This window comes from Narcine bancroftii, chromosome 7 (genome assembly GCF_036971445.1).
Source record: "Narcine bancroftii isolate sNarBan1 chromosome 7, sNarBan1.hap1, whole genome shotgun sequence".
In the NCBI taxonomy this organism is placed as follows: Eukaryota; Metazoa; Chordata; class Chondrichthyes; order Torpediniformes; family Narcinidae; genus Narcine; species Narcine bancroftii.
The window spans coordinates 201420315-201442202 of NC_091475.1; the positions used below are offsets into that span (position 1 = coordinate 201420315).

At 43.3% G+C, this 21888-nt stretch overlaps 1 long non-coding RNA gene across 2 annotated transcripts in view; it reads right to left on the minus strand.

Moving 5' to 3' along the window:
• Positions 1 to 8544: 8544 nt before the first annotated feature.
• Positions 8545 to 21888, minus strand: part of LOC138739616 (uncharacterized) — a 105244-nt gene continuing 91900 nt past the window's right edge. For both annotated transcript variants that reach the window (XR_011342342.1, XR_011342343.1), the window contains exon 3: positions 8545 to 8934. This is a non-coding gene — a long non-coding RNA (uncharacterized lncRNA). The remainder of the gene's footprint in view (positions 8935 to 21888) is intronic.

The following is a 21888-nucleotide window of genomic DNA, read 5'->3' on the forward strand; positions in this document are numbered from 1 at the left end:
TCATTCTCTGGAGCATCAGAGAATGAGGTGGGATTTGCTAGAGGCACATCAAATTAAGAGAGGTATAAAGAGGGTAAATGAAAACAGGTTTTTCCACTCAGCTTGGGTGAGACAAGGAGAAGAGGACATGGACTAAGGGTGAAAGGTGAAGTGTTTAAAAGTAATATTAGGGGGAACTTCTTCACTCAGGGTGGCAAGAGTGTGGAACGAGCAGAGGTGGTGAATGCAGGTCCAATTTTTACATCTTATTTTCCAATTTTCTTTGGTTTTATCAAATAAATGTTCCATAGGAATATAATAAAGTATTAACAAATCTCGTACAGCAATACAAATAGTACTTTTTAACGTACAGGATTAAAAAAAATGAAAAGAAAAACATTAGGCTAAATATCTAAACCATCCCGTCGGAGGCTGGCTGACCAACACAGTCTACTAATAAATAATAATAAAAAAGGAAGGTAAATATTGGGTTCAAAAACCAAAAACAAGTTAATCTTAGAAATTTTAAAAATAAATAAGAAAAGAACGCCATAAAGAAACAAAATTATGATTCATTTCAGTCGTGAAACATCTATTTTTTTTTCCCCCCAAAGGCAGACCTGCCATCATCTCAGACAACCATTGAATATTAATATGGCCCTCCTAGTGATAAGGGAGGTGAGGGCAACGACGTGGGATTGTGAAGCAGTCAGAATTAACCCAACGGTTAAATTTAGGATTCCCATTTTTCTTTAGATATTTTTACTGAACAAAATCTTGTTTCCTTTGAACAATTATCCAGCAAATTTAAAATACCTAGACATCATTTGTTTTTTGCTATTTACAGGTTAGGAACTTTTAAAATTCTTTAATTTTGAAGCTCCCTGAAGACCTAGATCCTAATATGATGGGGATGATTTATAATTTTCAACCTAATTATAAAGGGGTCATATCTGGCCTTTATGAATTACTTTTAAATCCTAGGGATAGTTCCTCGGACAGAATTTAAAAAAAATTATGGGAACAGGATTTTCAACGGCCATTTTCTGGATCTACATGGAATCCTATTCTAAAATGAGTGCATTCATCTACTCTTTGTGCTAGATATTCACTATTCCAAAGTCCAATTGGCTAAATTCTATGCTAATCTCGCTTCTAAATGTGAAAAATGTATAATTGAAGAAGGTACGCTATATCATACTATGTCCTTCTCTTTCCAATTTTTGGGAAGGGGCATTCCGTATCTTGTCTTTAGTTATTAGCATTAATTTGACTCCAAATCCTTTCATTGCTCTCTGGAATAAGTGGACCATCTGGTGTAATTCTGAATGCTTCACAATTTTGATCTTTAAGAAAATATCGGATAGGTACATGACTAGGAGGGGTATGGAGGCCTATGCTCTCGGTGCAGGTTGATGGAACTAGGCAGAATAATTAGTTCAGCACAGACCAAATGGGAAAAAAGGCTTGTTTCTGTGCTGCAGTGTTCTGCCATTTTATGATTCTGCACCAAGAGTAGTAAGTGGTTGGAATGGGCTGATATGAAAGTGGTATTTAAGAGATAGGCATAAGAATATGCAGGAAACGGAGGGATATGGATCATGAGAAAAGATTGAGTTCAATCTGGCCTCATATTCACTGCAGATATTATGGCCTGAGAGGCCTTTACCCTGAGCTGTCAGGGAACGGTGTACTTTATATTCTGTGTTGACTGAAATCGATCAAGAGGAGGGTAGTGAAAGGGAAAGGGTAGTGGCTCTTTAAATGGATAAATATCTCTCGCCGAGATGGGATATATCTTAGGTCACTGAGGAAAGAGAGGAAGGAGAACCAGTGCCTTTTCCAAATATTTGTAGATTCAGTAGTGATGCTTGAGGGCTGCAAACTTGAAACTGTTTGAAAATGTAATGATTGTGGTAAACCCAATGACAGACCAATCTGTTTAACCTCAGTGGTAAATAAAGTCCTAGAAACAAAAACCAGGAAAAGAGTTAGCAGGTCACTTGTGTGTGTGTGTGAATTAACTAGAGAATATTAGCAAAGATTTATTAGACAAATCGTGTTTAAAGTCACTAGAGTTTTTGGATGTAGTAACAAACTGTGGTGCACTGTTAGCCAGAATCAGATACACACAAGGTAAAGACTAGACAACAGGCTTTAATCCACAAAGACTTCCACGGAGCCAGGCTGGCTGGAGCTTCAGTAATTCGGAGTGAGCTTCGTGAGGCTGGCACAGGCTTATATCTTGGAGGGTGAAAGACACCCGGCCGGGTGGGGCTTGATCACTTTAGGTTGACTTATTGACAGCAGGCCAGGTGTTGCCCTGTCCCCTTATACACCTGCAGTCGGCCGATGGTGTACCACCACATTCACCAACTTCTTTAAAATTGTCTGGGGTGGGGGGGGGCAGTAATAAGGAATTGCACCCACTATATACATACAATATTTACAGGTTGAGACGATCCGGTGGCTGCCAGGGTCTCTGTGACCGTCGTGGGATTGGCTCCTGGTCACTGGTTGGAGGAGAAGTGGGGGGTGGGGGGGGGGAGCTGGCGGCAAGGATCGATGTATGAGGGTCGTATTGGATGGGTGGCGGGCGGATTCACTTCCCAGGACTGAAGCGGGCCCTTGGTGGTCAAGGAGGCCCTGCGTGCCCCTTAGCTGCTTGGGGATGGGGATGTGTGCCCGGTCAGTGTCGTCCTGGGCTGGAGGGTAGCGTGGTGTGGTGGGTGTTCCTGCTGGTGCCAGGTCCCTGGATGAGACAGTGTCCTCCCTGCCTCTGCCGAACCTGACGTAGACGTAGTTATGGTTTGCATAAATAGACAATAGACAATAGACAATAGACAATAGGAGCTGGAGTAGGCCCTTCGGCCCGTCGAGCCAGCACCACCATTTTACAGATCATGGCTGATCACTACCATCAGTACCCCTTTCCAGCCTTATCCCCATAAAACATGGTGAAAATCTGCCCCAGGGCCCTGATGATGGTGGTCATGGAGGTGTCTGGGCAAGGGATAGCAAAAGGGAAGCGTGAGTTCTCGTCAACTACTGTGAGGAAGTAGACGTTTCAGTTCGTGGAAGGCAGGGGGCCTTTGAAGTCCATGCCTAGATGCTCGAAAGGCCGAGTAGCCTTTACAACAGGGGCCTGGGGTGAGCGGAAGAAGCGGGGTTTACACACCGCGCAGACCCGACAGGCCTCGGTCATGTCCCTGACGTCCCTGATGGTGTACAGCAGGTTCCGGGACTTAACGAAGTGGTACAACCTGGTGACACCCAGATGGCAGAGGGACTCACGCAATACCTGCATCCTGTCATCGTGCATAGATACGTAGGTGTGAGAGAGGGCATCGAGGAGTCATTAAACTTCCCGGGGCAGTACTAAATGTCATAGCTGTAGGTTGCCAGCTCGACTCTCCAGTGCAGGATCTTATCATTCTTGATCTTGCTCTTATGGGTAGTATTAAACATGAACGCCACGGCCCACTGGTCCATGAGGAGGGTGAATCTCCAGCTGGCTAGGTAATGACGCCAGTGGGGGACAACTTTCACAATCACCTGGGCCTCCTTTTCAATGGCAGAATGCCTTAGCTCGGAGCCGTGGAGGGTTCTGGAGAAGAAAGCGATGGGACGCACCCCTTGGTTGAGGGTAGCAGTGAGGGCCACCTCGGAGGCATCGCTTTCCACCTTGAAGGGGGAGTCCTCATCCACAGCCTGCATCGTGGCATCGGTGATGTCTTGCCTGATGCGGATGAAGGCTGCCTGCGCCTCGGGTGGGAGGGGAAAAGTTGTAGCTTGGGCCAGTGGGCGGACCTTGTCCAAGAAATGAGGGACCCACTGCAAGTAATAAGAGAAAAGGCCCAAGCACCTTCGGAGGGCCTTTAGGGTGGGGGGGAGGGGTAATTCCATTAATGGGTGCATCCTTTCTGGATCTGGGCCGATGACTCAATGGGCCACGATGTACCCTAGGATGGTGAGGTGGGTGGTGCTGAACACACACTTCTCCTTGTTGTAAGTGAGGTTCAGCTGCCCAACTGTCTGGAGAAATTTTTAGCATCGTGTTCATGCTGGTCACGGCCACAGATAGTGACGTTATCTGGATAGAGGAACGTCGCCTTCAGCTTGTGCTGGTCTACCATGCAATCCATCTCCCGCTGTAAAACAGAGACCCTGTTCGTGACCCCAAAGGGAACTCAGCGGAACTGGTACAGGCGCCCGTCCTCCTCAAAGGCGGTATAAGGCTTGTCCTTCGAATGGATGGGGATTTGGTGATATGCCAACCAGGTCAACCATGGAGAAAACCCGGTAGTGGGCTATCTCGTTGAGCATGTCAGCGATCCTCGTCAGGGGGTAGGCATCCAGCTGGGTGTACTGGTTAATAGTCTGGCTGTAATCCACGACCATCCTCTGCTTACTTCCCCCTTTGACCACCAGGACTTGGGCTCTCCAAGGACTGTTACTTGGCTCTATGACGCCTTATGCCAGGAGTCACCACACCTCCACCTTGATGAAGTCCCTGTCTGTGGCGCAATAGCGCCTACTTCTGGCGGTGATCGGTTTGCAGCCTAGCACGCGATGTGGGAAAAATGCCAGTGGGGTGATGTGCAGTGTGGAGAGGCTGCAGGTTGGCCGGGGCTGGTGGGTTGGCTTGCTGTGCAATGTGAGTGGAGGTTGGGGCCCCCCGGAGGCAAGGCTGACACTCTGCAGGTGGCACTGGAAATCCAGACCCAGGAGGAGTAGTGCGCAGAGTTTGGGCATGACCAGGAGTCTGAATCCTGTGTAAGTCTCCCCTCCCACTGTTTTATTGGCCAAGCAGTGCCCAAGGGTACCAACAGTCTTATCCTTGGTGGCGAGGGCGATCGGGCAGGTGGTGGGGTGGACCTTTAACCTTAGGGAGTGGGCCACACTCAGGTGAATGAAGCTCTCGGTGCTGCCACTGTTGAACAGGCACTTCATTACCTGCCCGTTGACTCGCACATCCATCATCAAGCATCTGAGATCATGGGGAATGTCCCTAGTCAGAGTGGTGGCGGCCAGGACCATCTCAGAGTCGGAGTCGTCGTTCTCTGGCTGTGCGCAGCAATTTATGGCTTCCGGGGAATTGGGGACCATTGGTAGGGCGGCCTGGTCATCGCCTATTTTGACCACGTCGACATCAGTCGTTAGATGCGGCGTGCGGTAGCCAATGGCATCCGGATGCTTGGGGAGCGTCGGTAGGGCAGTCTGGTCATTGCCTGAGTTGACCACGTCATTTTCAACGTCATTGGTGGCCCTCTGTGTTGGCCGCTGCCTGGACCAAGATGGCGATTGTATGTGGGGGCATGCTGCATGGCTGGCCTCCTTCCCCAGCCATGTTCTTCACACTGGGGGAAGTGACATCATTGCGGCTGGCGGCAGTGATGTCATTACATCAGCCGGAAGTGACGTCATGCCGTGAGCCGGATGTGATGTCGCTATAGTTCTCGGCGAGTGGCGCTGGTGCAGGTGCTCAGGGCTGGCGGGGCCAGATGTTGCACCGTCAAAATCAGGGAATGTGGAAGTCATCTGGGGACAATGGTGCCTCCCAGCATGCTCACGTGGAGGTTGGGAGGTCATAGAGGGCCGCTGAGCTGCCGGCTCATTTTGAGAGGCACTTTTTGCAAAGTGGCCTTTCTTGCCGCATCGGGAACAGTACTGGTAACTAGCTGGGCAATTATGGCATGAACATCGGTCTGACCCACACCAGGACCTACAGTACTTACAGGGGTGCCAGGTGCCTGCAGCAGTGACATTCTCCTCCCCAGCTTGGTCTGGGGCTGCAGCTGCAGTGTGAGAGGGCCATGAGGGATCCTGGGGGAACCTGGAATCAAAGGCTTCGATGTGCAGGGTTGCTGCTTCCAGGGTTTGGACCTTCCTCAGTCTTGGTTAGGGCGTAGATATTGTCTTCCTGCAGCTTCTGCGGATGGCCCTCGAGCGTCACCCTCAGACGAAGGTGTCCCGGATCAGCCTCTCGACCTCCTCTGCACCTTCCCCGTGTCCAGCCAGATAAGGTTGGGCCAACTCTCTCAAGTGTGCCAGGTAATGCTCGGCCATCTCCCCACGTTGCTGGGCTCGGGTGTTGAGGAGGTACCTTGCACAGACCACATTCATGGGGGGGCTTGTACAAGTTCTTGAGAGTGTCCATTGTACTCTTGTACGTGGAGCAGACTTTGGTTGCCTGGAAGGTGTGGAGACCCAGGTTTGACCGGAGCAGTACTCTTCCAATCTGAATCCAGGATGCCACCTTTGTGTGCCTCGATTATTGCATCAACCACATGCTTCCAGATCTCGAAGTGTGTCTGGGCTTCCAGGTGGTGTAGATTGACTTCGAGGCTCCCTGCGCTCAGGAGTTTTTCCATGGCACCCATGGGAAAAGTTTGTGGATTAAATTGTGGTGCGCTGTTAGACAGAATCAGACACACACAAGGTAAAGACTGTACAACAGGCTTTAATCCACAAAGACTTCCACAGAGCCAGGCTGGCTGTAGCTGCAGTAACTCTGAGTGAGCTCCGGGAGGTCGGCGCAGGCTTATATCCCGGAGGGTGATTGACACCCGACCGGGTGGGGCTTGATCCATTCAGGCTGACTGATTGACAGCCGGCCAGGTGTTGTCCTGTCCCCTTACACTCCTGCAGGTACAGAGGGTGCCCCCTGCAGTAGGCCGGTGGTGTAACACCACACAAACTGGGGAAATCCAGTCCAAAAGTGCTTCCAAAATACACTTGACAATATGCCATCCAATAAACTTGACATCACCTTTGAAGGCCATGAATAATAGGGCTGCAGCAGCAGAGAATGACGAAATTAACAGAAAACAAAGAGTATTAGTGAACAAATAATTTTCAGACTGATGGACGTGGACAGTGGAGTTTCCAGAGACTGATGCTTGGACTGCTGTGTATTTTTTGATGGATTTGATCTTAAAGAGCGCATTTTCTGAATATATAAGTGGCATAAAAAGTGGAGATATCTTGAACTGTGAGGTGGATAACAGAAGATGAAGGAGAAAGGATGAAAGGAGACTTAATTATGTTCTACAAGAGGAGGAGGTGCATGAGTAGCAAACATCAGAGGACTTCTGTACAAAGTGAAGGGGAGGAAAGTTTAGGAGAAACATTGGGAAATGTTCTACATAGAGAGTTGTGGGTGCCTGGAATGCATTGCCAGAGATGGTGGAGGAGGCTGAAATAATAGGGGCATTTAAGAAACTCCTTTCACAGGCACAAGGATGAAAGAAAAATAGAGGATCATGAGGTAGGGAGAGTTTAGCTCTTTTTTGGTAGGTGTATTATATATATATATATATATATATATATTCATTGTGGGTTGAAAGACCTGTATTGTGCTGTAATATTCCATGTTTTACGTAAAATAGAAACACAGTGTGGAGAAATGGGAAGAGAGGTGACTGATGAAATATAATGCAGAGAAATATTAAGTATCATATCTTGAAAATCTAAAAAAATGCACCTTGAAGAAGGGCTCAGGTCAGGCCAGAAACATTGGTTATATAAGACATACCTTGAAGGAGAGCTCAGGCCCCCAATATGTTGTGTTGCAGAGTCCAGAGGACCCCAAAAACTAGCAACAATAGATATGCACCACCACACAGGGTTACTTAAACAAAAGTTGGTTTTAATTATATTTGAACAAGAAAACAGAATTAAACTTTAACTTATTACTTAACCTACCTAATTATTTAATTCCCCCTCTAATACTTAGCGCAGGTGTGTGTAATGTATATTTAAGATTAGAAAATTTACTTGGATCAGAGTCTAATCTCATTGGTTGCAGGCAATTCATGTTCTGTGCACAGAAGTTAGCGTTAACAAAGTTCACCAGTCTTTGGTGCTTAACAGGCAAATGGTTACCACTCAGGAGGATTCTTGCTGGTTTTCAGAGCGAGATTCCTTTTCCAGGATATCCACAACTGATTCCTTCTCAATCAGTCTTGCTGACAAAACTTGCCCCCTTCAGGGTTCTCCAGATGATCCTCTTTCTTTCAGGTCACCTTTCAGACTGCCAGTCTTCTCCTTTGACCAGGCAGCCTTCCAAAGTTTGCCAGCTTGTCCCTCTGGAACTGATTTCTGTCTCTCTCCTCCCTGTTTCACACCCTCCCTTTCTGAGAGCAAAACTCTTCTCTTCTGCCTGCAAAGATCACATGCTCTCCCAGGCAAGCTGCTGTCCATACTTTGTTGCCTCCTGCAAAAAGCACTCTGCAAAAGTCCTGCAAATATTCTGTTTTTTAAAATGTGTGTGTGCAAGCTGCTCTAACAATTCCTCCCAAACCACCTCTAAATACTCAGTCACAGTTGTTATATATACCTTTAACTTCAATGGACATTGTGATATCTGCTGGCTTCCTCCAGCATTTCTGTTTTTTTTGCTACAATCACAGAATCTGTAGACTTTTATGTTTCACTTCTAACCTGGAACGTTGACTTTGTTTCTCTTCCCACAGATGCAACCACAGCTGCTGAGTAATTACAGTATTTTCAGCTTTATCAGAATTGTATTGCATGGAAGTACACCCTTCTCAGACAAGACCGGGGGAGGGGGGCAGGGTCAGGATCGAACACACATTGCTGGGACTGTGAGACAAGATTCAAGATTCCTTTATTGTCATGTAATAAAACAAGTGAAATATTATACAGAATTTGCTTTAGTCTGCGGTAAGGCAGCCAGATTCGCCATCCATGGAAATTGCCGGGCGCGTCTTACAGTCAGAGGAAGAGAAGCAAAACGAGTTCTTCCCAGGGTCACCGTCTGTTCGGGGACTCACCTCCAGCATTCTGGCAGCCTCCGCAGCTACTCAGACTCCAATCCAAACAATCGGCAACCCGAGCTCCAGATCTGAACCTCCGACAGCTACTCGACCAGTAGCAGGCACGAATGAAAGCACATTTAGTGTCGGGTTCAAAAGAGAGTTGGATCAGCACCTGGAAAGAAAAGAATTCACTTACATATGGGAGAAGGAAATTAAATTGTTGCTGTTGTTCACAGCTAGAATGGACGCAAGTGATTTGAATGACCTTTAACCCAGTGACTGATTCGGGTTATTGTAAAGTTTGCTTCATTTCTTTACATCAACATCATTTCAGCGTGGTTTCTGTTCCATTTTCTCTTACATAATAATCTTGTTTTCTTTTGAAAGCACCCATGGCTGTGAATCCCACAGTTTAACCATTCTTGGTGCGAAGAAGTTTATTTCTAAATGGAGAACAAGGAGATAGAGAATTTTTTTTTTAATTTTTAGTACATAAGTGGCCTTTTTTCATATAGGTTGCCTGACAGGTCCAGGGAACAGGGTTCAATCCTGACATCCGGTGCAATCTGTGTGTAGTTTGCACGTTCTCTCTGTGACAATTGGGTTTCGTCCAGGTGCTTCGTTTCCTCCCACAACTCAAATATATACAGGTTGGTTCATTGTTCTACTGTAAATTGCCCCTTGTGTGCAGATGAGTGGTAGAATCTGGGAGAAGTTGATGGGAATGTTGGGAGCATAAAATGGGCTAGCATAGGATGAATTAAATAGAGTATTTGGCACTGTCTTTAAAAACCTACTGGGATATTTCAAGGTTCAAGGTCCTTTTTATTGTTAAGTAATAATGCATAAAAATGTTTCAAAAATGAAATTCTTCACCTTTTGTCTGCCATAAGGCAAAGAGATGCCACGAGCATTGCCTGATGACCCTAACAGTATGAGAAAGAGAAGCAAAAGGGAGTTCCTTCAGAGACACTGAGTGTCCATGGATTCATCTCCAGTGCTCCCACAGCCTCTGCAGCCGCACAGACTCCTGTTCAAACCATCAGCAGCCTGAGATCCAGGTCCAAACCATCAAGCAGCCTTCAGCGCCCGATTACCCCCTTCAGCCCTTCTTGCCCTCAGCACCCTCTTGAACAGTTCCGATACCTGGTTCCCATGAGCCAGTCTCCACCAGCCTGCAGCCTGCAGGGGTCCTTTGACCGCAAGTCACCTCCAATCTGAGTGGGTCCTTTGACTGCAAGTCACCAGAAGCCCATAGCTTGTGTAGGTCCTTCAGCTGCTGAGTCCCTCACTGAGCCCTTTGCTGGCCACCTTTCCTGTTGGGTCATCTCCCATGCTTCTCCTTCTCAACAGGGGTGTTCTCCTCATGCTCTGAGTGTCTGTGCTGTATCTATAACTCTATATTGAATGGACAGAAAACTCAGCGCTTACTTCAATTTCTAGGAATATAAAGCTAGAAAGCACAGATTGAAAGTGAGAGGGGAAGATTTTAAAAGCCTCCTGGGGGGGGTGACCTTTTTCAAAGAGTACGTTGAACAAGCAGCCACAGGAGATGGTAGAGGTGGGTTCATTTGCAAAATTTAAAAACATTTTGGGAGGTATATGGACAGGGGCCAAATGCAGACACAAGGGGGTTAGCTGAGGAATATAACCTGGTCGGCATGGACAAATGAACCCAAAGGGACTGGTGGGTGCTTTGAAACTCTATGAGTCGATTGAACCAGGTTCGATCCCCAGTTATGTCCAATTAGCTGATTACTTCCAGAGTGGCAAACAATGACTCGAGTACAGCTCCGATTATCCATAATGGTCAGGACCGGGCCTATTTCGGATAAACTATTTTTTTCGCTGAACCAGATACTTAAAAAAAAAGCTCAGTGTAACAATGTTTAAATAACAACAAACAACAAGGCAAGGCTTTTTAAGCATTAAAATAAAGTTTAATTCTCACCAAAGAAATGCTGGCCACCACCGATCACCGACACTTCTCCACAGAGGCCCCTGTTCAAGCCTAAGGGTCTTGCTCTTGCCCAGGAGCCAGTTTGGCTCTGAAAACATTTTGGATTAACTGAGGATTTTGAAGAACCCGATTTTGGATAATTGAAGTTGTACTGTATTTATTACTGTGTTTTATGTCAAATTATAAACCCCATATTCTTGCTGATCACAATTCAATTATGCATTCCAGCAAATGTCTGTGTTAACTGGATAACAGCAGGTACAGGTTAGGGCATGTCTTCGCACAGACACAAACTATTCTGTTGAAGTGATCCATGATGATCCTCATGGTCCAGGAAAGATTAATCACAATTATCTTCCTTTTTCAATATATCTGTGCATTTCCTTCTCCCCCACGTGCTTCTCTAATGTTAAGTAGCTTGCCGTAAATTACACAAAGAGATCATACCAATGGTAAGATCATCGTTTGAGAGAATCCAATCTGTGGAATCTTGTGTCACCTCTTAAAGGCCATCACTTTTCCCCTTTCAGCCGAAGCCCAGACAGCTTTTAATTACCTCGAAAGTTACATCATGAAAGCAACTATGCACGCGGTAGATGAGAATGTACCTTTCCAAGTGGAAAGTGACACTTCAGTCATAGCCCTGGCCACTACTCTCAATCAAGCAGACAGGCTGGTTGCCTTTTTCTCATAGATGCTTCATGGCCATGAGCTCCAGAACCCAACTGTGGAAAAGGACGCTCAGGCCATTGTAGAAGCCATAAGGCACTGGAGACACTACCTGGCTAGTAGAAGATTTATGCTCCTCACGGACCAGCGCTCTGTCACATTCACATTCAACAGTGCCAAGAGGGGAAAAATCAAGAAGAACAAAATTGCTAGGTGGAGGATCGAACTCTCCACCTACAGTTTTGACATCACCTACAGGCCAGGGGCCCTTAACAACCCTCCAGATGCCTTGTCCAGGGGATGTTGTGCCTCCACATACACAGGTCAACTGTGGACCATACACAATGATCTCTGCCATCCACATGACTCATATTGTCAAGTCATGCAATTTGCCCTAATTAATAGAAGACACCAGGAAATGACCAGGTCATGCTAGATCTGCATTGAGTGGAGGCTGCACTCTTTTCGTCTCACAAAAGCACACCTGATTATATCATCCAGGCCCTCTGAACAGCTCAGCATTGATTTTAAGGGACCTCTCCCATCCACGAATGGGAACATCTACTTTCTCTCAGTCAACAATGAGTGCGCCCACTTCCCGTTTGCCATCCCGTGCCCAGACATATCCTCCTCATCTGCTATGAAGGCCCTAGACTCTATTTTCACCTTGTTTGGGTATCCCAGCTATATTCATAGCATCTCGGGCTCAGCCTTCATGAGCGATGAGCTGCGTCAGTACCTGCTGATGAGGGGCATTGTATTCAGCAGGACTACCAGCCACAACCCCTGGGGGAACGGACAGATTGAAAAAGAGAACACCACGATCTGGAAGGCTGTCAAACTTGCTCTGAAACAAAAGGGCCATTAAGACTCGCGCTGACAGGATGTCCTCCTCGTCGTGCCCCACTCAATTCGGTCGCTACTCTGCACTGCAACCAATGCTACTCCTCATGAACTCATGTTTACATTCGACAGAAGGTCGGCATCAGGGACTACACTCCCATCCTGGCCCACTAATCCTGGTCCGGTCCTTCCCAAGAAGCACATGATGAGAATCAAGACTGACCCCTTTGGTGGAAAGGGTGAAATTGCTCCATGCCAACCACATGTACACCTACGTGGAGTACCCAGATGGGAGGGAGGACATCATCTCCATCAGGGACCTGGCACCCACTGGAACAGAGGATCCATTGCCTCAGGTGGCCCACAAGCTATTGAGCTTTTTTCCCCACCCCCGCCCAGGGCCTCAGGGGACCTGGTTCAAGAGGAGAGTGAACCCCCCTCTATCGTCGAACCGGAGCACCAGCCCAATACCCTTCCTTCACAGGTGGACCAAGAGACTCAAGGAGCCCAAGGCTCCCAGATGCGAAGGTGCTCAACCAGGATTTCCAGACCCAGGATCTCCTGAATCTGTAAATAGTTTTGTAAATATTTCTACGACCGGCTTGTGATCCTTGTTCTCTTCATCAACAGACGCTTCATTCTGAAGGAACAGGGTGAATGTAGTGAACTGGGGTTCACTAGAAGTGTGCTGTACTAATGACCGGTCCTGGCTCCTTCCCCGGGGGCTCGCATATAACCCTGGTTTCCCGGCTAAACCTTGAACCCCTCGGAAGCCTGTTCATGAACCCTACCTGTGTTGTAAGCTACTAAAAGCGTTAGTTCTCCCTCCATTCGAGTGTGAGCTTTTATCTACACTACACACCTCCATACCAGTCAGAATGCTGTCCACAGTACACCCTGTAGAAACTTGCAGGAGTCTTTGGTGACGTACCAAATCTCCTCAAATTTCTCACAAAGTATAGCCACTGGCGAGCCTTCCTCTTGATTGTATCGACATGAAGGTTTCCAGGGCAGATCTTCAGAGATGTTGACACCCAGGAATTTGAAGTTTTTAACCCTCTCCTCTGCTGACCCTTTGATGAGGACTGGCTCGTGTTCTCCTAATTTTCCCCCTCCTGAAGTCCACAATCAACCTCTTTGTTTTGCTAATCAATCAAGCCTGCTCCTCCATTTGAAGAAATCATGGCTGATGTTAATCTCAGTTCCATATTCCTGAACAAATTGGGTCAACTTTCACCCTCTTTCCATAACCAAGAATTTATTTAACGATGCCTTATATATTCAAAGGCTGTGTTTTCTCCGCTGTTTGGGGAAAAGTGTTCCAAAGACCCCCTTTGTCTAAGTGTAAGAAATGTGCCTGATCTCGGTCACAAACAGCTTTTAAACAAGTGCATTGGTTCTAGATTCTCCCACATCTTTCCCACACTGTAAAGATCCTTCAGGCTCGGATATCTTTTTAACTGAATCACACATTCATTTGCACACGGACTGCAATCTCTCGGGGATGGATCTTCAGAGTAAAGGGTTCCTTCCAGTTGACAGAAAGGGCCACTTAGAAATAGTTAAAAAGTTAACCAATAATTAAACTCAGCAATTTGGTGAAATTATCACACTATAAGTAATGTGAAGGCCTCAAAGTTATTTTTAGCAATAAATATGCTGATTTTTAATTTGAAAGAACAACGTTAACAGCCGGTGAAACATAACAGCTAATTGTCACAGGATGTTATAAAATTTGGCAGGCAGCACTCTTGATTTTCTATCCAAATTTCCCCACACAAATACAGAATTGAAACAGAGTGCTGGACCGCTAATTAGGTCAGCCTACAACCCCTCCTCCCCTGCTTATGTATCCAAACATGCCAACTCTCCATGTTTTTCCATAGCTTTGGAGCTTGTGGTACTGTTGTTATATTTAAATCTAGACATACAGCATGGTAACTGGCCCATCCATCCGATTCCCCCCCCCACAAATACCCCAATCAACCTATAGACCCAGTTCATTTTAGAGGGGGGTAGGAAACAGGAGCACGCAGAGGAAACCCATGCAGGTCATGGGATGATCGAACCCACGTCACTGACATTTTAATTGCATTGCCTTAATTCTTACCCTTGCCGTCCATTGTTGCAATGTTGTGCAGCCCTGACGTGCGCCCATTGGCTGACCATCAAGCCCCACACTATATACTAGTCTTTTTATTTTCAATTCTTCCTTATTTCCATCAGCTTCCCTCAGATTGCTTCACTCACCGATGCACTGCCAGTTAACCCATGGACCCACATGCCTTTGGAGACCAAAGGGAATCCAGGTCAGGACTAGAGGTCAGGTTATGCCTGAGGCTGCACCTCGTCTCGCTGTTGCTTACACTCTCTTAATAATATTCTTATTGTATTTTACAAGGATAAACAAAGCATATGCAGAAAATTCATAAAATGCACAACATTGATGTCAAACATTAAACACAACAAAATTTTCAAACTTGAGAAGCACATCCATGTTATAAAGTACAAGCACAAGTTTATCCCCAAAAAGCTTTCAACTCTTTAGCCCCAGCTATAAATCAGAATTTTACATTTAAAATATGTTTAATTCCTGGAGTAACAAGCTGGAAGTTGGGTTTTATATTTAGAGAAAAAAAAGGAAAAGCAAAAAAAAGAATGAAAAAAATAGTCCTTCATTTAACTATTGGTTCTGAAAATAATTCAGGAAATGACCCCATACCATTTGAAATTTTTTGTTTTTATTATTAATTGAATAGTGAATTTTTTCCAGTTTTTCATTTGCATCAATACGTACATATAACAATACAATGTAATAAAAATGATACAAAGTGTATCATGAGAATGTTGATAGGATTTCAAGGTTTGAGTTACAGGGAAAGGTTGTGCAGACTGGGGCTTTTTTCTCTGGAGCGTAGAAGATTGAGAGGGGACTTGATAGAGGTGTTTAAGATTTTAAAAGGGACAGACAGAGTAAATGTGGATAGGCTTTTTCAATTAAGAAAGGGGGAGATTCAAACTAGAGGGCATGGTTTAAGATTGAAGGGGGAAAATTATAAGGGGAACATGAGGGGAAATTTCTTTACGCAAAGGGTGGTGGGGATATGGAATGAGCTTCCGGCAGACGTGGTTGAGGCGGGATCATTGGTTACATTTAAGGAAAGACTGGATAGTTACATGGAGAGGAGAGGACTGGAGGGGTATGGACCGTGTGCTGGTCAGTGGGACTAGGAGGGTGGGGATTTGTTACCGCATGGACTAGTAGGGCCGAACTGGCCTGTTCTGTGCTGTAAGTGGTTATGTGGTTATATAAATGATATTTATTTATTTTCTTTTTATCATCCCTCCTTCCCCCTCCCCAAAAGAAAAAGAGAAAGAAAAGAAAAAAATCACCTGAATTTATTTATCATTCACTATTCGTATATTCCTAACTTATTATTCTATCCTTTACACATTAATTGGGAGGAGTGGGTGTTATGGACGATGTGGATGGACTCTTACTGATGAAATCCACATATGGTCTCCAAATCATATCAAAATTCTCAGCTTGATTCCTTAAATTATAAGTAATCTTTTCCAATGGTCTACAAGTTTGAATTTCCAAATGCCATCTATCCAACCTTATAAAATTATCTAACTTCCGTGTTACTGCCGTACATTTCCGAGCCACTGCTATTGCTACACTCAAAATTTTCATTGATATTTGTCTAACTTCAATTTAGTATCCGTTTCATATAAATCACCAAGCAAAAATATTCTGGGATCTTTTGGTATCTGTAACTTCATAATTTGTCCCAATAGTATATTTAAGTCTTCCAAAAATTTTCCCACTTTTTCACAAAACCAAACTGTGTGTAATAAGGTTCTTGTTTCTTTTTTACATCTGAAACATTTGTCAGAACAATTTGAATTGTCCATGTAATTTGTATGGAGTGTAGTATAATTGGTGTAAAAAATTATATTGTACCATTTGATATCTAACATTAATTGACTAGTACAATCTTGACCAGGCCTCATCATGAATTTTTATATTTAAATCTTTTTCCCATCATTTTTTTTTAATTAAATAGTTCCTTTCTCTGCATTGTGTCTTGTAATTGTATGTATATATTAGTAATAAATTTCTCAATAAATGTATGAATTATTAAATTCTAAAATGGGCTTTGTTTAACCCTTGAAAAATTGAAAAAATATGGATTTAGTAATTCAGATCTGTGTTTTAGGTGTGGATTATTTGTTGGAACATTTCTACCTTCTGTTTGGTTTTGTGATAAAGTTCATCCTTTCTGGTTTAAAATTAGGAAATTTCTTCAAAATTTGTTTAAAATTCAATTTCCTTTAGATCCAAAATTTTTTTTTATTAGGTTATTTTACTCCGTTAGTGAACTTGGGGTTGGATAAGTTTCAGACAGCGTTTATTCGTCTAGCATTGACGGTTGTTCGCAAATGTATTGCTGTGTCCTGGAAAGGTGAAGTGGAGTTAAACGTAGCTCGATGCCATAATGAGTTGAGGTTGTTTATTTATATGGAGAAAATTACATATAATTTACATAATAATTATGATTTTTTTGTTAAGATGTGGACACCGTATGTGAAGAATATGAATTTATTAACATTGTAAATTACTAAATGATCTTGTTTATTTTTAATGCTTCACTTTAGGGATCTGTTGTGGGGAGGGGGAGAGGGGATGAGTTTGTTTTTCTGTTTTATTAGCGTACTTATTCTGTAAAAGTCTGTTTATTTTTATTGAAAAAATACTAAAGTTTTTTTTTTAAACTTTACATTGCATCAGACAGTATAATGCACAGAGGGAAGGATTAATCAACTTAAAAATTGAATCCCAAATCTCATCTGACAGTGAAAGGTATAAGTTCTGTTCCCATGAAGTTTTGATTTTCTTAAGAGGGGCACATCTTAAATCTGCCAACTTACCATGGATAACAGATGTCAAATCTTTGCATGAAGGTTGTAAACTAAGAAACACATTAAAAGTATTTGTGCCAGAAAGTTGTTTAAATAATTCAAAACAGTTATCGATGAAAAGATCTTTAAAACACTCAATGCCCATTCAATACCATACTTGAATGCAGAATCATGTAAAGAAGGTTGGAAGAAATGATTGGATAGAATAAGACTTGAAAGAGACAAAGCACAAACACCAAAATGTTTTCTGAACTCATGCTCTCACAGTCTGCCTGATTACTGGATTATCAATTGACTTATTTAAGGAAAGAGAAAGTGAGGATCCAAGATATGCTGGAATGGAAAAGTTTTCAACAGCATTCAACTTTATTTCTACCGGAAATGAACAGTTAACTCAGTTATGGAAGAATAACCAAAACGTAAGGTTGTGTATATTCACCGCCTAGTAGTAAAATCAGAAATTAGGCAGTTTTTCGGTATAGACTGAAAATTATATAAATATTTAGGTAAAGTATTCATTTTGGTAGAGTTAATTCAGCCCACTAAGGATGTAGACAGGGGAAACCACTATGTTAAGCACTGTTTCATGTGTTTTTTAACAAAGTGAGAACATTTTTTTTTAAAGACACTTTCTGTAATACCAAGATAATTAAACTGATTTTGCATGATCTTAAAAAGAAAGTTAGTATACACTGATATAAGTTTATTCACAAGGAAAAGTTCACTTTTATGTAATTTACTTTGTATCCTGAGAATTGACTGAATTGGGTGAGTAATGACAGCTTGGGGGTTAGAGAGGTATCAGGGCTTCGTATAGAAAGCAAGAGATCGTCCGCATCAAGATAAACCTTACATTCAGCTCCCTTCTTCCAAATCCATGAGATGTCCTCGCAACTTCGGAATGTGGCTCTATGGCCAGATCAAATAGTAATGGGCTTAAAGGGCACCCTTGATGGGTTCTCCATTGGATATTGAAAGGCTGTGACTGTTGAAGGGTCGATGAGGATTGAAACAATAGGGGCACAAGTACAATAATTTTATCAATGTGTAATAAAACTTGGTCCAAAATTGATTTTTTCTAAAATCACAAATGAACACTTCCACTTCACACAGTCAAACACTTTCTTCATGTGTCGAGGAAGAACACATTCAGGAACCGCGTCCAAGGGTAAGTACCAAATAACAAATAGATGACGCACATTAAAATAAGGGTAGTGGTTTTTAATAAAGCCGGTTGGATCTTCGGGTACAACTGATGGTAAAATGTTCTCCAATCTACGGGCCAAAATATTAGCCAAATTTTTGACATCAACATTTAATGTAGAGATTGGCCTGTAGGAGCAGCATTGCATTTGATCTTTACCTTTCTTTACAACAATCGTTGAATGATGCTGGAAGTTTACCTTGCAAGTCGATAGCACAGAACTTAGATGAGATGAAAGCAAAGAAGAGAATGATTTTAAAAATTCTGCAGGAAACCCATCAGGACCTGTGTTCATCTAATGTCATCTTGTTATCAGGTTAAGTGTCAATTTAAGAAATTCTGTGATCATTTGGAAATGCAGAAATATAAAGTTGAGAATAGAAATTCCTAAATGTATCATTAATGATCTGAAGTAACATTGCCATCATCCAATTAAATTTTTGTGATTTGCCATTTTGCTTCAGAGCCCCTCAACTAATTAGTTAAGCGCTCACCAGATTTGTCACCATGGATATAGAAATTGATCATTAATTGGATACATTGAGAGGAGCTTGAATTTAGTTTGAAGTTCTACTCGGTTTTTATATAGTTCTGGATCTTTGACTTAAGTGTATTGTTGATCTATTTCTTTAATTTGATTGATTAATTCTAATTGTTCTTTATTGGCCTTCTTTTTTGTACTTATGGTGTAGGAAATTATTTGTCCCCTGAGGTAGGCTTTCAAGGCATCCCAAATTATCATGGTGAAAGTTTCTACTGAGGTATTTGTATTAGATGAAGGTAATCTGCTCCTCCATAAATTTCACAAAGTCATTATCTGGCAATAGGGTTGAATTGAAATGTCAGTGTCTTTTTATTTGAGGAGAAATCATAGATCGTACAACAGGGGTGTGATCTACACGTTGATAATCACAAGGGTGGGTCAATGAGATCAGTTGATGGTTGATAAGAAAATAATCAATCCTAGAAAGCGTATGGTGAACATATGAAAAGAAATAATACTCTCTCCTATTTGGATGAAAAAAAAGCCACACATCAGAGATATCATAATTTGTAGGAAGGATTGTATAAGTAAGGTGGACATATTCATTATGTCAGGTTTAGGAGAAAATCAATCTAGCACAGAATCTAACCAGCAACTGAAACCCCACCACACACAAGAGAATATGAACTCAGATCCAGTAAGGAAGGAAAAAAAAGATTTAAAAAAAACACATCATCTGTGTTAGGGGCATAGATATTAGCAAAAACTACCATTCTACAATTTCCCTGAGGCAATGATATAACGAACTTTTGAATCTGATATTACATTGTGATGCACAAAAGGAATATTTTGATTATTAAGACTTGAGCCACCCCTTCCCCAGTTTGGTCTGGAAAATGGAGCGAAAATTCTGCCCCCTCCACCATGCAATGAGGTGAGAATTATCAGAGCTACGAAAGCAAAAAAAAAGCAATTTGTGCCCACTGGAATTGGAGTGCACATGACAAAGTAACCACACAAGATGCTTCTAGAGTGAATCAAATGGATTTACTCTTCATCACCCCTGCAACCTTTTTAAAATCCTGAATCACAAGCTCGACATGCACTGATGACACATGGCATGTACAATGCCTTCTGGGAGTTGTAGTGCCACCCTAGCGCTGCTGCACACCCCCCACCCCCAGAATCAGCAGAAAGGTTTGTCTGTCTTTTAGGTAGTTGACCTCTGTGATGGATTGTTGGCTGCTGCAGTGGGCAAGACTTGTCCACATGAGATGGTTTAAGCCTGTCAATAGTGAAAGATTGACTTCATTCCAATGTCCAAACTGCAGATGGACCTGGTTTGTCTGAGTATCCTTTAAAGTCCTTCATAGGGCATCTGCAAAGGTTGACCAAAGTGTCCCCTTCAGATGAAGACATATTCACAGTTTTTCAGGCACAAAGGAATAATGATGATGTGGTATAGGGGTCAATTTTCCTATGGTCTTCCTTAGCCTGCTCAAGAGTTCCTTAGGATAATCACTGGAGTTGGAATGATAGGGGACGAACTCCCCTGGAGCCACCAACGGTACGCCGTACACTAGCTCTGTAGGTGAAATTTAGCAGTCCTCCTTTTGAGTTGTTCTATTTCCCAGTAATACCTAGGGCAGCTCTTCAGCCCAGTTCAGGCCATCTAATCAAGCTGTCAAGGCTGACTTGAGATGTCGATTAAGTCTTTCTACCATTCCATGGGAATGATAGGCATTTGCATGATGAATTGTTGTACTGAGCAAGCAAGACAAAGCCATCCACAGCAAGGAAGTAAATTGTGGTCCTTTATCTGAAGTAACATGCACCAGTAAACCAGAACGAGACACCCAGAAACTGAGGAATACCCGAGCGCAAGTGTCTTTAGTAGCATCCACCATAGGCACGGCCTCGGGCCACCATGTAAACCTATCTATTACTGTAAAAAGATAATGGTATCCTCTTGAAACAGAAAGTGGACCTCAACATTTGTGTAACATCTTTTTTAAGTCCATGCCATACGAACCTATCGGAAACCAAACGGACAGTCAATCTAACTGACAGATGTGAGAAACCATGGTGAGAGTTAAATGTTCAACGTTTCCATGATGCTGGAACTACTGGGCATGGGTGTCCCGTTGATATATCACAGGGAAGTAGTTTGGCATTAACTCCAAACTGGACATCTTTCAATTGCAGGTTCGTGATTGCAGTCCGATAAGCATTCATCTCATGTTCATGCCCTTGGGCCACAGCCAAAGATGTGTATTCAATACCTTGATCTACAGACGAAACCTCAAGTGGAGCAGAGCGGGAAAGTGTATCAGCTGCTACATTGTCTTTTCTGGAAATATGTAGTAAACGGAGAATTCTGAAATGAATGATAATTGCCATTGGTTTCAGTTGCTGGTTAGATTCTGTGCTAGAATGATAATTGCCATACTCAGACAAACCAGGTCCATCTGTATTTTGGACATTGGAATGAAGTCAATCTTTCACTATTGACAGGCTTAAACCATCTCATGTGGACAAGTCTTGCCCACTGCAGCAGCCAACAATCCATCACAGAGGTCAAGCTGACCAGGGATCTGCAACCTTGGAAAACACAAATGTTAATGGCTTGGGGTCGGTGTACATAGTAAAATCTCTGCCCTCCAAAAGATAATGGAAGTGTTGAATAGACAAATAAATGGCCAAAAGCTCCTCATCAAAAGCACTGTATTTCTTCTCTGCTTCACGAAGATGCGGGTGAAGGATGTTAACGGTTTTCATTGCCCACTGACATATTGACGAAGTGGACTTCCATACTGGAAGCACCTGTAGAAAGTGTGGTGGATGCATTTAAAACTGGGTCATAAAAGCCATTTAGTTTCTATAGAACTTTTGTTCTTTTGAAGTGTTACGAGCCCAGAGGACTCCAAAACCCAGCAGCAATAGATATTCTCCAAGACAAATGGTTACTTAAACAAAAGTTTCTTTTAATTATCTTTAAACATGAAAATAGAATCACACTGTAACTTATCACTGTTGATTT